Source organism: Pleurodeles waltl, chromosome 3_1 (genome assembly GCF_031143425.1).
Source record: "Pleurodeles waltl isolate 20211129_DDA chromosome 3_1, aPleWal1.hap1.20221129, whole genome shotgun sequence".
In the NCBI taxonomy this organism is placed as follows: Eukaryota; Metazoa; Chordata; class Amphibia; order Caudata; family Salamandridae; genus Pleurodeles; species Pleurodeles waltl.
The window spans coordinates 82,258,287-82,280,170 of record NC_090440.1 but is presented as its reverse complement, the minus strand read 5'-3'; the positions used below and the strand labels follow the sequence as shown (position 1 = coordinate 82,280,170).

General features: G+C 43.2%; 1 protein-coding gene across 1 annotated transcript in view; it reads right to left on the bottom strand.

The window, feature by feature from the left end:
- SHANK2 (SH3 and multiple ankyrin repeat domains 2) overlaps positions 1-17,806 on the bottom strand; it is a 2,270,638-nt gene extending 2,252,832 nt beyond the window's left edge. Inside the window, exon 1 of the mRNA XM_069221873.1 lies at positions 17,654-17,806. The gene's annotated coding sequence lies outside the window, so the exon portion shown is untranslated. The remainder of the gene's footprint in view (positions 1-17,653) is intronic.
- Positions 17,807-21,884: the final 4,078 nt, after the last annotated feature.

Genomic DNA, 21,884 nt, shown 5'->3' with positions numbered 1-21,884 from the left:
GGTCTAATAATTACGTTGTGTACAATACAGTGTATTTTTATATAATCTGGTGTTGTGTTTCCTTTGTGGTGGGGATATTGCGTCACATGTATGTGTGTGTTGTGCAAACGCTTTACGCATTGCCTCCGGGTTAAGCCTGACTGCTCGTGCCAAGCTACCAAAGGGGTGAGCAGGGGTTATCTTGGACGTGTAACTCCCTTGCCCTGACTAGAGTGGGTAAGTTCTGCCTAGCTGAGGTGCATACCCTAGCCAACCAGAAACACCATTTCTAACAACCATGACTTATTGATGTAAAGCAGAAGAAGGAGAGGGATACATCTGGTGGCTGATGAAATGGATGAAAATAAAAATGTGAAAATAGATAACCTGGACTCAATACCAGCTTCCCTGATTGTCCAAATTGTGTGATCCAGGCAAGCATTTTATTTCAAAGAGCCTCCTTGTTCTTTATTATCACATTTGAGAGCACTTTAAATACTTGAGTTCAGGATATACCCTGTACAAGCAACTGTTGTATTTGACATATTGGACTATAATGTTGATCCATCTATAATAAGTATGTAGTCCATGCTTAGGGTTTACATAACTACTAACTTGACTCTAAGTTCACTCATGGAATCATCAAAGAGGGTCAAGCCATTAATGTTTCTAAGTTCATGCTTAAACACTATCACGTATCTGCTTATGTGGTGGTATAATCTGATGCACTAAGGTGAAACACTTCCGCATGGTAAAGAAGTCCACTTTTCGAATTTTGAAGAGGCTAGAACATATTTTTACAATATATATGCAAAACATTTTCATGGCTTCAGTCATACATATAACTTTAGACCTAAGCCAGAACCTTGGCTTGACTCTGGCTCTGTTCTCTCTATTAATTTGCTGGTGTGCTAACATCTTTTTGCGACTTGGGCCTAGTACATGGGGGTGTCAGTACCTTTATTAAATGATTTGTAAAAGACGAGGATGGAAACAAGGGGGCATCTGTACTACACTTTTATGCAACACAGGGCAGCAAGCAAAGGTGTTGAGCTGAATTGCATGGATGGAGAGAACAGAAATACTTGATATTAACAAATATATGGAGCGATGATCCATATTTACAAAGATATGGAGCATTTCTGCTCTCTTCTGGCACTAGAGCACTGGGTGCAGCCTAGTGCCAATGCAGGCACCCTTGCACAATAGTGCACGGGGGCCTTTGTTACAGAACGGATTGTTCTTGTGCAGGAAGGGATACCTTCCTGCACAAAAACGTTTCTTAGAGACATTTCCCTCTTTCTATGTGTGCTACAGAAGACAGCGCACATGTAAAGAGGAAAGAACAAGAACAATTAAGCATATTTCTCCTTGTTACACCTCACTTGGGAAGGCGTAGCATTTTGATGCATTCCCAGGCTTGTAAGTCTTTGTAAATCTGGAAATGTGCCAAACTCCGTGGGTGGATGCATGGGTATGCCCATGCTTCATCCATGAAATGTATGGCAAGCAGCTGCCTTGTGTTACATTTCTTACAAAGCCAGACAAGACCATGCAAATCAGGCCTTGCGCGGCTTTGTAAATATCACTGAAGCATTTGCATTGTCCTTGTGTCATCTTGCCTTGAGCAAGAACAACACAAAGGCTTCATAAATATTGGCCATTTGACAACGCTGCGACCAAGGCTTCTCATAGCAAACATGAATACGAGTGTGTGTGTAATGAAAATACTGTTAAAACATTTAGGTCCTCATTATGACTTCGGCGGTCATAAAAGTTGACCGCCGAAGTCACACCGGCCAGGAGACTGCCAAATTATGACTCCTGGCAGCTCTCCACCATAAATTGGGCAGAGAGCCGCCAGCAGCCATACTGGTGGTCAGCGGTCTAGTGGAGGTTGCTCCTCTGGCTCTTCACGTCATCACAACACCGCCCGCCATATTACAACTTTGTAATCAGCGTGGCGGTGTTGTGGAGATAGGGCGGTGCCGGCGGAGCAGGCCCCATGGACCGAGTTCCCTCCCAGACGACCACCGCGAGCAGGTAAGGTGATCGTCCGACAGGGGAGGGGGGTCAAGGGGTGGAGAGGTGTTGAGTGTTGTGTGCGTGAATGGGGTTGTGAGTGTGTGTAAATGGGGGGAGGGTATTTGTGTGCGTTCTGGTATCTGTGTGAATGTGTGAATGTGTGTCAGCGGTGGGTGGGCGTGTCGTGGACACGTGTATGTGTGTGAATGTGTGTGCGTGGATGTGTGAGTGTCTGTGTGGTGTGTGCATGTGTGGATGGGGGTAGGGGTGTGTACGGGGTTCAGGGTGGAGAAGGGTGGTGTCTATGGAGCTCGGGTGGGAGGGGTTCCGTGGCTGTTTTGAGGGGGAGTTGCATACTGGTGTCTGGAATGTTAATTCCTGTCACCTGTATCCTTTCTGACAGGGATTTCCTGGTGGGGTTGCCGCCCGGAAATCCCTGGCAGAAGGGAGACTCATAATACCGTCAGCGGTATAAGGTGGACCGCCGGGCCGAAGGTGGTGCACATTCGGCCCAGTGGTCCCACCACCCTGGCGCTACAGGCGGTGAACTGCCTGCTTTGCAGCCCATTCACCGCCATGATCATAATTTGGCGGTCCTGCTCCACCACGCCGGTGGTGACAAACTCATAATGACCACCTTAGTGATCCCAGGGTAGGGACTCCAGGCAGTTATGTTGTAAATGGTCGTGGCCATGAGTTCCCAGAGAGAACTACCAAGCTGAGGTGAGACAGGCAGGGAAGTAGCTTCAGGGTGGTGTTAATGGTATAACTCCACTCAAATGCATTCTTGGCTTGGTAGTCGGCTCTGTGGATCTTGAGTCGGACTTCCTATATATGTGTCATGTTTTTCTCATTGTTCTCACTAAAAGCTTTTATCTTATTCATATTTTGGAACAGAAACTTAAATATATAAATGGACTGGTATACCACAAAAAGTTAATTTGCACTCAAAGAAGTAATCTTTAAATGGGTGTAAATATAATACTTTTTGAAATTCACAAACATTGGAAAAGCTGCAGCAGTCTCAGATTTCCAGGCATACTACTGGGCACACAAACATTCAAAGGTGATAGGATGAATGCTTTCAAATAGTATAACCATTGGCAATCGCCCAGGAAAGCATTGAATACCATTGTTTTTTCACTCACTGTGCCTTTCTATTCAGAGGCCCACCTAATGAAATTACTACTGACCCTGTTCCTCATGGAAAATATCCATCTAAATACTTGATCATCTCACCCCTCCACCCTACAGTGCACTGTTTATAGTTGGGAGATTTGAGGGCCACACCCTCCGAATCTCACTGACTTAACTGCACCCCTCCAGCCAAGTAAGACTGGTGCACAACTAAACCCCTGGCTAATCTGTTACAAGTATGATGATCTCATACCAGTTTTTTATTCAGAATTGTCTTCCAGCTGTAGTTGCCACGAACAATGAGGAGGTCTTGGCAAGTGCTGTGAAAAATGGTTTAACTGGACCTTGTCCAGCAGTATTGTGTCAGCTTCCCGTAAAACTCCTTTGTTGAAGAAGTCCTTGATTGATGGTGCCTCATGCAATAACTTCAACCTTTTGCTAGACTGCAGAGGATTGAAAAGATCCTTAAAGAAAGATTGTGGGAAGTGGTCTTAATTCATTTGGAGTAACACAATACACTGCACATGGCATGTGTTTTGTTAAACACCAACTCATAGAAATACTCCCTATATGCTGTATTTTACCTGCTTGTGTCTATTGACACTGTTGAGCACTGACGTCTGGCAATATTTACCAGTGCTATCAGGATCACATAATTGGATGTGTCACGCAGAGCCTTCAGCTGCTGAACTCTCGGGGTGAAACACCAGGGCAAATGTTGGAAATGGGGTCTCTAGTTGGCAGTGAGTTTACACCCTGTCCAAGTAGGGACACTCACTCTAGTCAGGGTAAAGGAGTCACACTCCTAAAATAACCCCTACTCACCCCCTTGGTAGTTTGGCAAGAGTAGTCCGGCTTATCTCAGAGGCAATGTGTTAAGTATTTGTACCCACAATCAGTAACACAGTGAAAACACTAGAAATGGACACCACACCAGTTTATAAAAATAGTCAATATTTATCTAAGTAAAACAAGACCAAAAGAACAAAAATCCAACATAAACAAGCAAAGATTTACATTTTTAAAAATTAAATCCCAATAAAGCATTTAGAAACACAATAGCTCCAACTGGTGCTATCATGGCATTGTAATGGAGTCGTTCCCAACAATCCAACACTCGCGAGGGATTGCGACACCAGCCACGGAGTCGCACAGACCCCAGGTACAGTACCTTAGAAATAAGGCAGGGTCAAAGACGTAGCGAGAATTTGGGGGAATGAGTCTTGGCTGGAGCAGGTGCGGCGTCAGTTCCGTGCTGCTACGCAGGAGATGAGGCGTTGGTTCCTTATAGAGGTGAGGTGTGGATTCCTTATGGAGCCAGAGGAGGTGAGGCAGCATTGGCAGTTAGGCGTTGGTTCCTGACTATCCGGCAGGGTCGGTGAGTCCAGAGGGTCAAGACACGATCAGGTGACTTCACAGGGTTGCGGTCACACCATGGGGCAGCAGGTGCCGCGGCAGAGTCGGGTGTTACGAACGTCGGTGAAATGGCACACGGGACTTATGATGTCACCAGACTTCACAGGTGCTGCAGTGGCGCCAGGCCAGCGGCACCGGGCCCGTGGCATTGGATCCAGTCATTGCACTTCAGCGGGGACCACGACTTTGGGAGCAGGCAGCAGCGCCGAGTCGGGCAGCGGCGCCGGTTCTAGAGTCGTCCAGATTCGAGGTGCCTGGTTCTTCCTGTTTTTAGGCCAACTTTCACTCCCAAGGGCCCAGGAACTGGAGTGGGCACCACCTGGAAAGTCAGGGTCCTCAGCACGAGAACCCAGAGGCTGATAGGTGAAGTCTTTGCTGTCCCTGAGAATTCTTAACAGGAGGCAAGCTCAGTCCAAGCCCTTGGAGAAACTTCACAAGCAAGGTACACAGAAAAGTCCAGTCTTTGTCCTCTCCAAAACAGAAGCCAACCCAGCAAAGCATACACATGAAAGGGGCAGTACTCCTCCACACAGCTCTTCAGCTCTTCTCCTTGGCAGAGTTTCTTCTTGATCCAGAACTGTTCTAAAGGTCTGGGGGTCTGGGACCAATACTTATACTCATTCCTGCCTTTGAAGTAGGCAAACTTCAAGGGAAAGTCTTTGTAGCGCACAAGACCCTGCCTTTCCTGTCCTGGTCCTAGGCACACCCCACGGGGTTGGAGACTGTTTTGTGTAAGGACAGGCACAGCCCTATTCAGGTGCAAGTGTCAGCTCCTCCCACCACTCTAGACCAGGATATGCAGGGCATCCCTCAGCTCCCTTTGAGTGACTGTCTAGAGTGAATTCACAACCAGTCCAACTGTCATCCTGACCCAGACATGTAGTCCAAAGCCAGGTAGAAGCACAGAGTGGTTAAGCATGAAAATCCCCACTTTCTAAAAGGGGCATAAACATGCTATTTAAAAAAACACCTTTACTAAAGGATGTATTTTGAAATTGTGAGTTCCGAGACCCCAAACTCCATAGCTCTATCTCCCCCCAATGGGAAATTACACTTAAAAGATTTTTCAAGGCAATCCCCTGTTAACTTAAGGGAGAGGTGGGCCTTGCAATAGTGAAAAACGAATTTGGCAGTATTTCACTATCAGGGCATGTAAAACACACTAGTATGTGTCCTACCTTTTAAATACACTGCACCATGCCCATGGGGCTACATTGGGCCTACATTAGGGGTGCCTTACATGTACTAAAAGGGAAGGTTTGGGCCTGGCAAGTGGGTGCACTTGCCAGGTCGAACTGGCAGTTCAAAACTGCACACACAGCCACTGCAATGGCATGTCTGAGACATGTTTACAGGGTTACTCATGTGGGTGGCACAATCTGTGCTGCAGGCCCACTGGTAGCATTTGATTTACAGGTCCTGGGAACACATGGTGCATTATACTAGGGACTTACTAGTAAATCAAATATGCCAATCATGGATTACCAATCATAATCACAATTTACTGAGGGAGTACTTGCACTTTAGCACTGATTAGCAGTGGTAAAGCGCCCAGAGTACCAAAACCAACAAAAAGGAAATCCAGCACACAGTCAAAAATACAAGAGGCAGAAAGACAGGTGAAACCAGGCCAAGGATGCCAGGTCCAACAGCAAACAATCATAAATTGGTATGAAAAGACATTTTACTGTGTGCTGTACCCCAATCTCTTAATAGAGACTATTTCTTCTCCCTAGCCCAGAGTTACTGATACTCCTGGTATCAATATCGCTGGGCGGGCATATTTAAGGGTGAAATCCAACCAACCCATAATCCCACATTAATACTTAAGATTGGGTTCACACCTTTATTCACCCCTGAATGTTACATGCAGTGTTTCCCAGCGGGTCAGCATTTAACCAGTGCGATGCAGTATTTACCTCAAATCACTCTTCCACCAAATTCATTCTGAAGGCATTATATTCCATTCCATTGTTAGGCATGCTGCTTGATGTCTCCTCGGTTACAGTAAAATACTTGGTATTACCGATTTGCTTGAAATAGCCTGAGCTAGTAGTTTCACCCTACTCCGTGAGAATCACATGGTTTGTAGAAATTTGCTAACCCCCAAAACAGATGGTTGAAATGGCCTTCCTGATTTCCACTGCAGTATCTCCAAAGCATCTAGAATGCAGCTGTCTGAACAGTTTTCACAGTTTGCACACGAGATACAGCCTCAAATCAGTGAAAGCAGCATAATGCTGTGTCCTGGCAAAGACAAGAGGGGATTTAAAGATCCTCATGTTTACTGACAAATAGCTTTATTCGGTTTCACTAACAAAATGTCCTCGCACTTTCCTGGTCACCAACTTTATTAAACAAAGCAATCACTACTTGCTATGTACCAGACATTTCTCCCTATTCTCTTCAGTCTTCACTCAGTTAAGAATAATCCCGAAATCGATCAACTCTGACATTAATAATCTTATTTTCATTTAAAAAAATCATATATGTAATTTCACTCCCTTCTCTCCATTTTTTCTTCTTGATATATCTATGATCATTAAAAGGACTGCAAATATTGAGCATCATGATTTTTCTAATCTTCCCTCTCTGGCCCAAAAGTGATAATTCACACAAGGCAAACTCCATCCTGTTTCTAGATGTATTTTTAAACCCTGTTTGGTATGCAAATCTTCTTTTCTTTAGCTCATTGTCCAATCATATTTAGACTTGTCTGTCACTGTGTCTATCAGCATCTGAGTCTTTACAGAATTTACTGATTCACTCTTTGAAAGACGAATGATGTTCTCTTTCCCAAATCTAGGTCATTACGTGGGCCTCAATCTTTTCCTCAATCACTTGGTTTGCTTCACGTTAAGGCATTCAATTTAGTAAATTAATAATTTTCAAAGAACTGCCATCATTTCAAGCATGGCAATCTCACCTTTAACTATGTAGAACCAAAATCAGATTCTTGTTTTACATGTGCTCCTCACTGACCTCTTGCCCAAGTTACTCATACTCACTCTTTGCTCCAATGCCTATATACACATCCCACCTTGAATAATCATATTAATATAGATTATGTTATGTTACTGTAAAATAAATTAAGATAGAATAGAAATATGAACATATTCTATGAAAATATTCAACATCTAATGATGAGACTAATGTGTGCTTGAATATAAATCTCAAATACTGACACACATTTTCCTTCAGTATCAGTAATGGAAGTAAAAGAACTGGCCTTGAAGCTAAAGTTGTGCTCCTTATTAGATCCCTGGCCTGCTAAAATATTTCTTCTAGTGATGAGCAACATAGTTCAGTGGCGTAACTCAAAATGATTGCCCTCCCTACAGAATGTAATCAGGGTCCCCCGAGTCCCCTCATATCTCTTAGCTAGTCAGTGGCCTTGGGTTAAATGAGGGGCATCTGAAAAGTATGGGGCCTCGAATGACTGCCCCACGCCTCACCTCCGTGCTGCAGGGGAATGCGTTACGCCCCTGCAATATCCCTTAAATTAACAGAAAAAATAAACAACCCATTTAGTACATTAATAATTTATAAGGATAGAAACAAGAAAACTGTAACACATGCATGGTGGACTTCATCGCTAGGAGTACATACCGCCCCTGTAATCTCAATCCGGACTCTAGCATTTATATACTGTAGATTGTTCAGTACAGATGTCTTTCTTACTATCATATTTCATAACTATATTGGCTTTTAATTTAGAGACAAATCAAATTTAAAGAACACTCTATCTGCCCTAACGGTATATGTGGGATACCCCCAGATCCAATCATAGCTCATGTACTGATGTGGAATTTGCACTCAGGTGCATCCTGTCAAAAAGGGGCATTCTGGAATCCATAACACAACTAGGTGTGATCAAACAATGGGGCCTTTTTTAAATAAAGTTATATTGTGTTTTTATAGAACTGTTGCCAAAGATGTCCACTTGAAAGAAGCATGCATGAAATTGTTAAAGTAATACAAGGTACAAGAACTGAACTAAAAGAGACATCATATACGACAAGCAGTTTGTGCCTTAACAACCAAACTTAAGGCTTGACAGATCAAACGTGTCTCCAGTGGTCAGGCATCCAAACCAGACATCCTCAAACAAAGGAGAATCATGGAATACAAAAAAATACAAAAAAAGCAAGCATCGTCAAAAGAAGGTCCAATGATTTCATTTATTTAGTGTTTGTGTACAGTGTTGATACTGACTAGTTGCCAATACAAAGTAGTTTGCAGTGAAGAGTTAAGTACATACATGGTGACATAAAAAATATGTAATTTGTTATCATCATCATCAATCTTTATTTCAGCAGTATGCCATAAAAAACAAATGCATACAGCAATGGAAAAACATTTGTTAGACTACCAGCCTAAAATAAGGTCACTCAAAGCAAGTATTGCTTGAAATACCGGTTAAATCTCATGTTTAAATAATATTGAACACATTCATAAAAAAACTCTGCGATGAAAGATAAATAGCGTGAGTAAAAGCAGTGCAAAAGTCTCAATAGAGATTACTATAGTGTGATATTCCAAGGCATTAGACCATTGTGCAAATATGCTACAATTCTACAGTTATATATACATTAACAGCCACCTCCCTAACAACCATTAAAAGAAAGTGTCCCATATCATTACACATAGGTAGCTTCTTTGCCAGAGACAAAATTGCCCTGTTACTAAACTCATTATAAATGAATTGAGATAAAGCAGTACATTACCAAAAGAATGCAAGCAATAGATAACACATTTATAATTTAAAAGGGGTAATTTATAATCTGTATTTTACTCCTTAAATGAAACTCTCTCAAACATCATTGATCATACTCACTTTTTAGGCTCCACAATTCTACATCATAGAACTAAGGTGGATTCTGGGATCTAAAACCCAACCACACAACATCAAACAAAAGATAATTCTGGAATCCAAAACCCAAACAGGCATCATCAAACAAAGGCATGAATGTGTATTTGCTTTTGTACTGTGCCAATGCTGTCTGCTGCCCACTTTAAAGTGGAATGCAGAGAGGGATCCAGGAAATAAATGGGATAATTGAAACAAAGGAGAGATCCTATATTACCAGCAGTTGACTTTTTAAGGGAAATGTACGCCAAAACAAGATCCCTACAATTAAACAGGCATTTTGAAATCGCATATTCAACCATACACCATTATACAGAAGGATATCCTTGAACCAAAAGCACAATCTGGCATCATCAAACAAAAGTACATAGTGAACTCTAAACCTGATGGAGTGACAAGGAGACCTTCAAAAGCCAAACTCACACCACCAAAAAAGTGCACTCTGCAATTCAGAACCCAAATTGACATCATCAAACAAATAGGCATTTTGGAATCAACAACCCATCTGGATGTCATAGAATTAAGGATCATTCTGAAATCCGAAACTCAATCAGACATCATCAAACAGTGCATCTCACCTGTGTTATTACTAACCTCAAAGATCCTCAATTTATCCGCCGCTAAGAAATGAAAGGTTCAGTTTTGTCTGCAGCATTTGTGATTTACCTGTTGTTAATAGGTGTCTGCATCAAGCACTTAGTGATCAAATTTCCATTTAGTGCCTTTGGAGTTGGGAGTGGCAAAACATAATAAAGCCAGAAATTAGGGATCAGGTCAGGCTCTAAATGTAGCAGACTGGAGTAAAGGTAAGGACTGGTGTATGCTGATGAAGAGACAATGGCCCTCATTACGACGTTGGCGGTCTTTTCGCAAGACCGCCGAGGTACCGCCGTGCTGAAGACCGCCAGTGGTGGCGGTCTTCCGTACCGCATATTATGACCGCTGGCAGCCCTCCGTCCTTTTCCGTATGGAAAGCCGCCAGCAGCCATACTGGCGGTTGGTGGGAAAGTGGAGGCTGCTCAACCTCCACCGCCACGTCAACAGAACACCGCCCACAGAATCACGTCCCATGATTCGGTGTGGCGGTGTTCTGGTGACGGTGTGCTGGTAGCGGAGCTGCCCCCATGGATCCCGTCCCCTCCCGGAGGGCCAACAGACAAGGTAAGTTGATCGTCCGTTAGGGGAGGGGGTTTGGGGGGTGATGTGTGTTGTGTGCGTGCATGGGGGTATGCATGTGTGTGTGTAGAGGGGGTGTGTGAGTGCGTGTATGCGTGCAGGGGTGTGTATGGGAAATGTGTGTGGGTCGGTCGGTGTGCATCTCTGTTTGTATGTGTGCGGGTATGTGTTGTCGTGATGTATGTGTGCGTGCATGTATGTGCATGTTGGGGGTGTGTGCGTGTAGGTGTGTGTATATGTGTATATGTGCAAGTTGGGTGAGGGTGGGGAGGAGGGTTGTGCCACCTTTGGGGGAGTGGCAGGGGGGTGTGGGGTGTGGGGGGAGGACTCATGGAGGGTAGCGGGGGTGGGGGAGACCCCTATCAGTGCCATGGAAGGAATTTCCTGGCACTGATAGTGCCTACCGCCATGGATCTCATGGCGGTTCCCAATCACCCGAAATCCATGGCGGTATGCAGGGTCCTGATACCGTTGGCGGTCTAGTGGTGGCTGCCGGGCTGGAGACCGAAATCTCCAGCCCAGCAGTCATCAACGCCATGGCGGTCGGAATGGTGAAGTGGCGGATGACCGTCATAATTCCATTTATTTTCCGCCGGCCTGTTTGCAGTCTTACCCGCTTTACCACCGACCGCCAGGGTCGTAATCAGGGCCAATGTATTTGCAGGGGGTGCCCCAGGAATAGGGAAAAAATCTGGGTTCCTTGGCAAGCACATAGATAGAGGGTTAACATGAATGTTGGAAATGGCCCTTTCTGCAGGGTCATCCATAAACATTTTGCCTTCATCCTCCTATTTTTCTGACCCTGTTTTTGTTGGTTTTAGGACTCTTACAACTTTACCAGTGCTAAACAATGCTAAAGTGCATGTGCTCTCTCCTCTAAACATGGTAACATTGGCTTAAACACAATTGGCATATTTAATTTACTTGTAAGTCCCTAGTAAAGTGCACTACATATGCCCAGGGTCTGAAAATTAAAGGCTTCTAGTGGGACTGCAGTACTGATTGTGCCACTCACTACTGTACTTTAAACATGACTCAGGCCTGCCACTGCGGGGCCTGTGTATTCAGTTTTAAACTGCTATTTCGACCTGACAAGTGCACCCACTTACCAGGCCCAATCCTTCATTTTTATTACATGTAAGTCACCAGTAAGGTAGGCCCCAGTTAGCACCATGGACAGGGTGCAGTGTTTTGAAAAAGTTGGACATGTACTTTTAGATTTACCAAGTCCGGGTAGTGAAAATTTTAAATTTACACTATTGCAAGGCCTATATCTCCCATTGGATAACATTGGGTTTACCTTAAAACTTATTTTAAGTGTAACTCCCAGTAGGGAAAAGATTGAAATGTGGAGTTTGATGTATCTGGACTCATAATTGAAAAACACAACTTATGCTAAAATCGGATTTTAAATTGTAAGTCTGAAAATGCCACTTTTAGAAAGAGGGCATTTTCTTACTTTAACCATTCTGTGCCTCTGCCTGCCCCTGAATACTCGTCTGGTTAGGTGACAGCTGGGCTTTGTTTATTCCCTCTAGACAGCCACACACAAGTGGAGTTTTGGTGTGACAATGTGCCTTATTGAGCCATAAACTGGCGTGATGGGGGTTGGAGCTAAGCACTGCCTCACTTACACCTGAATAGATTTGTCCTGTCCTCCCACAAGGGGGGGCAGGGCACCTATACATTTCAAAGGAAGGTCTGTAAGTATCTCCCACCTTCCAGAACCAGGGCACCAAAGTATAAATACAGGACCCCAAACCCCACCAACTCAGATCTCTACTTGAACCAAGGACACTCTAGCAGGAAGAAAGACTGCTGTACTACCAAGAAGGACTGCCACACTGCAACTGCATTGCTGTGTTGGGCTATTGCATGCTGTGCTGTTGGAGGGTCTGCCACTTTGCTACTTGCTTTGCTGTGTTTGCCTGCTGGCTTCTACTTTTGTCCTGCAGTGAGAGGGACTGGACTTGCTCTCTACATCCCTGGACCCAAGAGTCTCCAAAGGCTTGTTGGCTTGCCCCCTGTTCTTCTGCAATCTATCTCAGGAACATTCAAGACTGCTGCAACTCACCTGCTACAGCACCTGGACTCTGCCATCTGTGAGTCTACCCTGCCAAGTGGTGCCACTCCAGTCCTGCATCCCTGGAAGTAGGCCTAAGGTGCTCTGCCTTCTGGGTTTTTATCAAAACCACCATGAAGCAACACAAAGCCCTGCAAAGCCTCACCACGCAACTTCACCAGAATTGACACCGGGCTCGTGCTCCATTGCGGTCGGCCTGAACTTGTGACCAGATAGCCACCGTTCGTGCTTTTTCCTTGTACGTGCTACTTTCACCTAAACCTTCCGAATTGCATATCTCAAGATCTACTTATTGGATTACTGCTGTATTGGTCTTGTTTTAATCAAATAAGTATTCTCTATATGTCTTACCTGGTATTGAGTCTGTTTGTGGTGTCTTTCACTGTGTTATTGTAATTAAGTGTTGCACAGGTACTTTACACATTGCCTCTTAAGTTAAGCCTGACTGATCTGTGCTAAGCTACCAGGGGCTGAGCACAGGTTAATTTAGGGTGTGTATCTGATTTACCTTGGCTAGGATTGTGTTCCCTGCTTGGACAGGGTGCATACCCCTCCTGGCTAGAGACCCAATTTCTAACAATGACGATCACTCGAGACAAACAAGGCTGTTGCTGTATAATATGTGACAGAAATGTGCATTATAATATCCATTGTCAATTGTTGCTGAACTCCTGTTTCAATAACCTTGCATTGAATATATGTATTGCCTTGGAACCTGCCCATCGTATTAATAGTTTTTCTTTTATTACTCTCTTTTTTCTTAAAATCAATAAAATTCGAGTATAAAAAAAATGTCATTGAGTGACTTCACCATAAAGATGTCCCACATTTGAACCTGGAGCACTCCATAAAAAGAACTGACGACAAATCATAACACCGCTGTGGTTCGAGGGTTCCCCTTTAGCTTTTGGTTCATTGTTTCCAAGTATTATGTACTGAAAGCAGAAGATACATCCAGCAAAGGACTGACTGAGATGCCTTGAGCTCCCTGTGCTCCAGCAGTCCTGCAATATGTGCACATGCACAGTGCACAGGTGCCTGGAAGGACCAACGTTTGTTTAAAAGGATAATGGGAGGGAGGAGCTGCAGCATTGAAGATGCTCAAAAAAATGCTACTTTACGAACCCCTGGAGGATCCTGAACCAGGGGATGTCCAGAACTGGCGGGTGACTAGGACCCAAAGCCCGCCGGTCTGCCAGGCAAATGCCTGACCAAGTCAATAGCACATAGAGCACGGGTTGCCTCGAAATCTCTTTAAATCATTGAAACATCTTTATCATAGTTTTTGTGCATAAATACAGTATATCTCACATATTATAACAGGCACTGGATTTCATATGATTGTTGCCCTTATTTCGTATGTCACTTGTGCTTCAACATAAAATAATGTCTATTTTAAGTCCCAGGTAGACGCTGAAAGTCCAGTTGTATTGTCCTACGAGTTTCCTGCAACTGAATTTCCAAGAGTCTGTCTATTGTATTTCAGCAAGATGGTGATTTCGATAAAAATAGACATGTCTGCTCTTTAACAAAACCCACTTCTACTGGCTGTATGAATGCCACCGAAATATTCAGAAATTGTACCACTTGCAAATGCAGCCATGCCAAGTGTTTATAAATATGCTAAAAATACGAATTATCATTAGGCTGACAGAATTGTTAACTAAGTGGCATGCTAATTGAAAAAAGTGCATTTGACTGTCATTATAAAAGACCAGCTATGTGAGTAGAAGCAGAAAAACCACAGAATTCATGTCAAGCCGCAAAAATTACAAATTCACTGTATATTACCGGGTGCCAGTTTCATGACTGAAAATAGGTGTTTTATGCAAAGCAGTTTATCTGAGTGCACAGGTATGCCTCATAGTGCAAAAATTGCCAATTCTTTGTCATTCCCTCAAAACAATTCGAAAAGGATTGGGCCAGGCAGCGAGCTTTTTTACCTTTTTCAGGGGGACCCTCCTAGTTGAGAATTTTGTTTTGGGGAGCAAGAGGGGTGGCTGGGAATGGAGCATTTACCTCATCACTTCGTGAGATAGAACATAATGCTTACTTGACCTGCAAAATTGTTTGGGCTAAAGAAATAGCTTTTGAGTCTGACAATTGTACTGGAGGGGAGGGAAGAAGAGGGCAAGGGCAACAAAGAGGGTTTGGCCATACTCGAAAAGTCAACATATTTAGAGGCATATTTAAGAACCCGTTGCGTCACCTTAGCACCACCATAGCATAATTTATTTTACGCTAATTAGGCGCTAAGGTGTATTTTTCCACACCTTATTTACAAAGTGCCGCAATGCATGCATTGCGCCACTTCGTGACACCTTGCACCACATTATGCCTGTGCCAGGCATAATCTATGCAAGGGGGACGTTCTTAACGGAATTCACTGCGCCATGTATGGCGACATTTTGAATGCCTGCTCAGAGCAGATGTTAAAATGGGGCTCCCTTAGGAACCTATGGGCCTCCTTGCACTTTGCTACACTAGCGTCAACATTTTTTACAGTAGTGTAGCAAAACGCCACAATAGCTTAAAAAAAAACATGGTGTACCGTGTTATAAATATGGCACAACCATCGTGCTGTTCGGTACCAGTAAGGAGGGGGCACAGAAAAAGTGACGCATCAGCTCTGATGCGCCACTTTTTCTTAAATATGGGCCTTAATTTTCTAGCACGATCCACGGCTGAGACTGGGACGAGAACTAGACAGGCACTAGAGCAATGATGATCCATTGGTGCAGAGCAAAATTTGTAAAAGAATAGATACTGGGCCCCAAGCTTTGGATCAAAATGCCGGGGCCCAAACCTTATCTCAAAAGACCATGGAGTGTGGTATTTTAAGTTGGTGTGCAGAATATCAAGGCTGTGTAGATTTGGTTCCAACTATTGCTTCTTTAATCCACCACCAGACACTGCCTGTTCATTTATATCACCCCTGCAAGCACCTGCTTTCTACATTTGTCACAGTTTTCTTTCCATTTTTCTCTTTCTCTTCCCTTTGTGTGCTTCCACTCTATTGCTGTACCTGAAAGTCTGATGAGCAAATGAAGCACTGCTTTGGTTTAAGAGAAAGACAAATCCCTTTATGATTTACCTTTTCAGGGGTTTAGTCAGTATCATGTACCTCCTCACCTGTGTGGTCACATAGGACACCCATCCTTTCTTATGTCATCAGAAGAGCTGGCCTGAGTTAGCACTGGGTGGAAATGCATAATCTTCTGATATGTGGAAGAAGTAACAACACTAGCGGCCAATCCACCAGTGGGATTAAAGGCCGCAGGTGGAAATAAAGCCATCAGATTTACATCTCTTGAACTGTACAATCACAAGTTCACCCTAATCTGGGACATTAGAAAAGAGTGAGTTTGCTTTACAGTTGGGTAGCAAAGGATAATCTTCCGATTTGAGCATGAGTTGCTGAATCTGGAGGAGTAGGCAACAGTAAAATTTCCTCTGTCAGGTAGCTGAGGAAATTCCAGTGGTGGACCTTACAGACTTTTCACTTACTAAACAAGTCAAGCAACATTTCATTAAAACCCAACTTGAAATTAGGCCCTGATCATAGGTCAAACAAAAATCTTCCTCTCTGAGAGAATATTAGAGATTCTTCTACATATTTAGGCAGTTCTCTTTCCGTTTAATTTATTGAAGTTGCATAGTGCTTTAAAAAAACACTATACAATGAATTAAAGGTAATGGATATGAAAGTACAAGGTTACAAAGATTAGAAAAATGAGCAGGAGGTAAGATGGTAGTCTTACAAAGGAGAACAAAGTCAATAAAGTGTTGGCATAGAGTTTACAGTAAGGGGAAGAAAGGTCCTGGGTTTAGGGGAACATAGGTAGAAAACATAAAATGAGAAAGATTACAGAATAGACCTTGTGATGCAAGGAGGAAAGGATGCAAGAGGAAGCATATAGATTTACAGCAGAGATGGTGGATATCCTATATAAATGTTTGAAAGTGGAGCAGATGGAAAGCAGAGCTATACTTTTACCAGATAGGGGCTAGAGAGTAGAAAGCAGCCTATCATGGACTCAAGAGAAGTAGTATGGGAAGGACAGAATACAAGTGGAAATAAAGACTGAAGTATGTTCTATTGTAAGGTGAAGTGGGAGTGTAGATTGAATACAAAGAGAACTGGATCCAAGATAGAACTATTTTGATTGACTGTTTCACTGCCCCAGGACTTGATGATCTTTTTGGGAGTCCTTCATCTGGTCTCCCTTCCTACATTGCACTCTTCTGATATGGTATTGGCCTTCAATGCTCCTCAGGGTTCAGCCCTCTCCCGGGTTCCTGATAATCTATATGTAGAACACGTGGGTGGGCTAATTGATTACTTGGGGTTAAGACCATTTCATATCTCATTGAACTTCGATCAGACCAATTTTATTTTTTGGAAAAGAAAACTCATTGCTTGGGAACCTGAGAAGGATGATCAAACAATGTCCTAAAAACTAGCAATAAAAGCGAGATTTTATTGGTTGATGAGCTGCATTTTGCTGGATGATACCAGACAGACCCATACAGGCCATATTCCTACCCTTGAAACTCTAAGGCCCATATTTATACTTTTTTTAACGCCGCATTTGCGTCGTTTTTTGACACAAAATTGGTGCAAACTTACTAAATACAATTGCATTTTGTAAGTTTGCGCCGATTTTGCGTCAAAAAACGACGCAAATGCGGCGCTAAAAAAGTATAAATAGGATCCTAAGAGTCTGGGCACTCTGTTTCACAGAGCTTATTTTTCTTTCCTACAGTTTTTTTGTTCTTGAAAATTAGAAAAATTCTCCCATTTATTCTACCATCCAAGCACCCTATTTCAATGGGAGTCTGTTTGCTGCCTCTGTGAACTACTTTAAAACCATCAACCTACTCCTTCCAGAGTTTTCATTCTCCAAAAGACAGCAAAGCCAGAAATGTTTACTTCTTTACCATATCAAGTGCTGTATAGTACTTACCTTTGGGTGATCTCATCCACTTCTGTACATAGCTCAAAGCCTCCTAGGGATCTCAATGTCACTCCTGTTTCTTCTTTACATCACAAAAAGGGCAATATCCACTAAATCCAATTTGGCACATGCAGGAGATCAATCTGTGCAGTTTTCAAAACCAATCAAGGCAGGTCCTGTGAGGGTCAAAAACAGAAAAGGAAATGCTTTTCACAATCTTTGCACTGACACCAGATTCACACATATCGAAATATAAAACAATATAATAAAAAAATCTTTAGGTGGCTCCAGGGAAAAAGCTATGGACATCAGGAGCTGGTATAATCTCCTTGTGGCCAAATGAACATTTAGAATCCTCTACGGGGAAGTGAAAAGAAATAAAGACAGAGAGCTACAGAAAGATTATATGGCGTGGACCCTAGATCACACAGGAGAGAGATACAGCAGCCCTGGCATGCCTTGAATTTGACTGACTGTGTCACTACCGCAGGCCTTGATGGTGAAGATTTTTTCATGTTTTCACCCTACTCTCGCCTACACCTGGAACCTCTCTTCCTCTTACCATGAGAGGACGTGGTAGGAGCCCCTGGACGGCAATGGCCAAAATGCTTACATCTGAGCAGACTACATAAAAGATAGTTACTGCCTAGTTTTCTCCTTACTCTCTTTCAAAAATCACTATGCTGGATAGAGATAGGGCAGAGGGAGTTGCGTTGGGCTCCGTGGCCCGGAAGAAGGGGCTTCCAGGCAAACTCTCAAAAGACTTGCCTAGCAGGTCTCTTGAAACCCACCACTGTACTTTTAAAGCACAACCCAGAATATGAACAACAGCATGCCAGCCGTCTTCTGGATGGTTCACCTTTAACCTGCTAACCATTTGTAATACCAAACAATGCTCCCTACAACATTAAACAAAGTTTGTCTGCCATTTTCCTTTTTCTGCATTCTGATATTTGAATTCTATAAATGAAGATTGATAACAAGCACACCCTCTTTTGTATCTGATAAAGCAATTTTTATAGTCGATTCTTGAAATTATGAAAGCATTTTATTCAAATGATGCTTTACGCAGCTAGAGTTTTAGAAGATGGGCTTTGCTATGGCCATATAACTGATGCAGAGTTTTAAGAAGCATTTCTCAGAAACAATACTCACAGTGCTGACATCTTTTCTTCAATTATATTGCCACTTGTGACTTGGTAAGATGGGGCATCCATAGTAGGGTGCCGTTGCAGCCTGTTGACAGTTTTAAGCTGCCAATTTGACTTGGCAAAATAAACCCATTGCGAGGCTTACAACTCCCTTTTTTATACATATGTCACCCCTAATGTAGGCCCTAGACAGCCAATAAGGTGCGGTGCATTATATTTAAACGATCTTTAAATCTTACATGTTCTGGTAGTGAAAAAATCACAAATTAATTTTTCACTACTGTGAGGCCTACCTCTCCCATAGGATAACATTGGGTTGCCTTATTACATTTAATACGCAGTAGCGTTTGATTGGGAGCAGGTAGGAAAGTCATGTTTGGTGTCTGAGGAGCTGTAATTTAAAATACCCTTTAATGGCAAAGTCATATTTTAAGTCACAATTCTGAAAATGCCACTTTGGGAAAGTTGCCATTTTCTTGGCCTAACTATTTGGTTTCTGCAGCCTGTTCCTGGGTCACATGACTAGGTGTAGTTTGCAGATGGCCTTTCTGTATTCCTCCCAGACAGAATCACAATAGAGGGTCTGGGTTTTAGCAGGAAGTGCCATCCATGGATAGATGGCAGGTATGAACTGCCACCTACCACACTTGCACTTCAATTGCAGTGACTCAGCTCACACACAAAGAACTTCACATTAGCCTATTGTGCCCTCAGACAGCCTGGGACCAGGGCAGAGAAACAGGAAATTCCAAACACCTCTGTAGAGGGAATCTCCAGAAGCTTCTGCTACTTCAAAGCAGGCATCAGGCATACATATTGGATAATTAGACCCAACTCTTCAGTACACTCCTGGACTTGTGGATAGTACAGAGGAATTCCATCCTGCTACTCAGTTGCTGGAGGCCTGCCCTGCACCCCTCCAAGGAAGACTTGACCTGCACCCTTCACCCTAAGTTGTAGTGACTTCAAGTGTTAGCTGATAGACCTCCTGCAGAGCTATAGGAACATAGCAAGCTCCAGAGGCCTCTCTGCATCTGCTCAGCTGACCTACTGCCTTGACCTGCAATTGTACCTGCAACTGAACCTGCTTGAGCCCCACTGGCCTCTGCTGGAGGGAGTTCCCGATTTCCAAGAGATGCCACCCAGTTCCTGGACCCTTGGTGTGGCCTCATTTGAGCTCCTCCTTGAAGATAAAGAGAAATCCTGTAGTTTTGGGCTCGTTGCTACAGTTTGTGCAAAGTCCTGTCACCTTTCCTACCTGCCAACATGAAGCGCTGATTAATCCAGCTCTACACAATACAGACCACAGCATTAACAGCCCAGGGTGACCACCAGAGCGAATCTCCAGAAACACTTGTCCACAAAGCCCAACAGAATCATAGCGCTACAGTGACGACCATCTGCAACACTCTTCCTGCTCCTCACTGCCTCCCCCGTTGCAAACTGAATTCTTTGCCATGGACATTGAAAGGTAACTTTTTCTGAGGGTACAACCCAGCCCCTGCATCCAACCTGTGCACCATCTTTGACGGCATGAACTTGTGATTTTCATCTAGTTTCGCATGACTGGATAGCTGCGAGTGACGCTTTGTGTTTTTAGGCGATATACTTACCATAAATCTTTATTTAACATTGCATATCTCTGGTTCTACTGATTGGATTTTTGACATTTTGGTGTCAAATAGTTTATTAAATTTTACTCTATTTTTCTAAATTGGTGCAGGATTTTTCATGTGTTGTATTCTCACTTCATTGCTACTTCTGTGATGTACACATGCTTTACAAATGTCCTCCAAGTTAAGCCTGACTGCTTTTGTTTCCAAGCTACCAGAGGGTTAAGCACATATTAATTTGGTAACTTTTTGTGGTCGACCCTCACAGTGATAGTGGCTGTTGCTTGAGAAGGACTCACACCCTCCTAAATCAACAACTCAATGTTTCACAGGCACCAACCCATAATGGTGGTCTTTTTGATTAGTTGTCCCTGCCCGTGAATTTGTTTCTATAAAGCTGTCCCTATTAGGAGGGCTATCTGGTGGAATGTCTTGTGAAGGTGCTCCATATATATATGTATAGCTTAGTGGAGATGGGTCTCCCTCTGTGTCGATGAGCTGTTCATTAATTACAAGGAGATGTTCCATTCTGTAGTATGAAAGCCACTGCAAGTCCTCCGTCATAAATTGGTTTATAGATTGGACAGAAAGTGTTATTCTGCCAAGGATAGCAGCTTATGGTGGATGTATGCTGTTGGAAGAAGGAGTGGAGGAGAGGGAGAAAGGGTGATTCTATGGTTTGTATAACATTTCAGGGAGTGCTACCATCGTGATTAGAAGTATGCTGCCTAATAGGGCGGAGGGAGTGAATTCCAATGCTTATTGTTTGCTTATAAGTTGTCGATCATGGCGGTTATGTGTTTTGCTAGGGCCATGGAAGGCTAAGGAACTATGTGAATGACTATATATTTGAAGGACTGACAGAATATCTTGATTTGAGATTGGGATGTCAATCGCTCTGAGTCTTCTGGCATATTTAAAGAAAAACTTCAGTGGTGGTGGAAACACCTACATAAAGACTTTAACACCAGATTCAGTAGGACGGATCAGGGGCAAGCTCTAAGGGTGTACACGGAGGGAAATGGAGACCAGAGCGGCATAAGGCTGGAAAAATGTAGATTTTAGTAGGTCTCTCATAAATCATTCGGCCTCTAGGACTCGCTTGCCATGCAGGGGAAGGAGGGCATGCAACACAGGCCTGGTATTGGTTTTGGGGCCTAAATAGCAATCAAAATATGGGCAAAAAACCCTTTGGGTATGTTGATCACTTTTGCAAATGTCATATGGCATGTCTATGTTGAATGATAAATTGTTTTCCTCAATAAAAACTTATGGATACAAAAAATAAAGGAACGCTGTGGGGTTTATCCCAATTCACCTGTAATCTGAGTTAAGTACCCAACTCATTAAGAGTTTTTTCTGATTTGGGACATGTGGTACTTGGATGTGAGAGGAAAAGCTAAAGATCATCTGCATAAGTGAGACATTGTCTTCCATCTCCACTGCTGAAAAGAAGCCCTTAATGTTTTCATCATG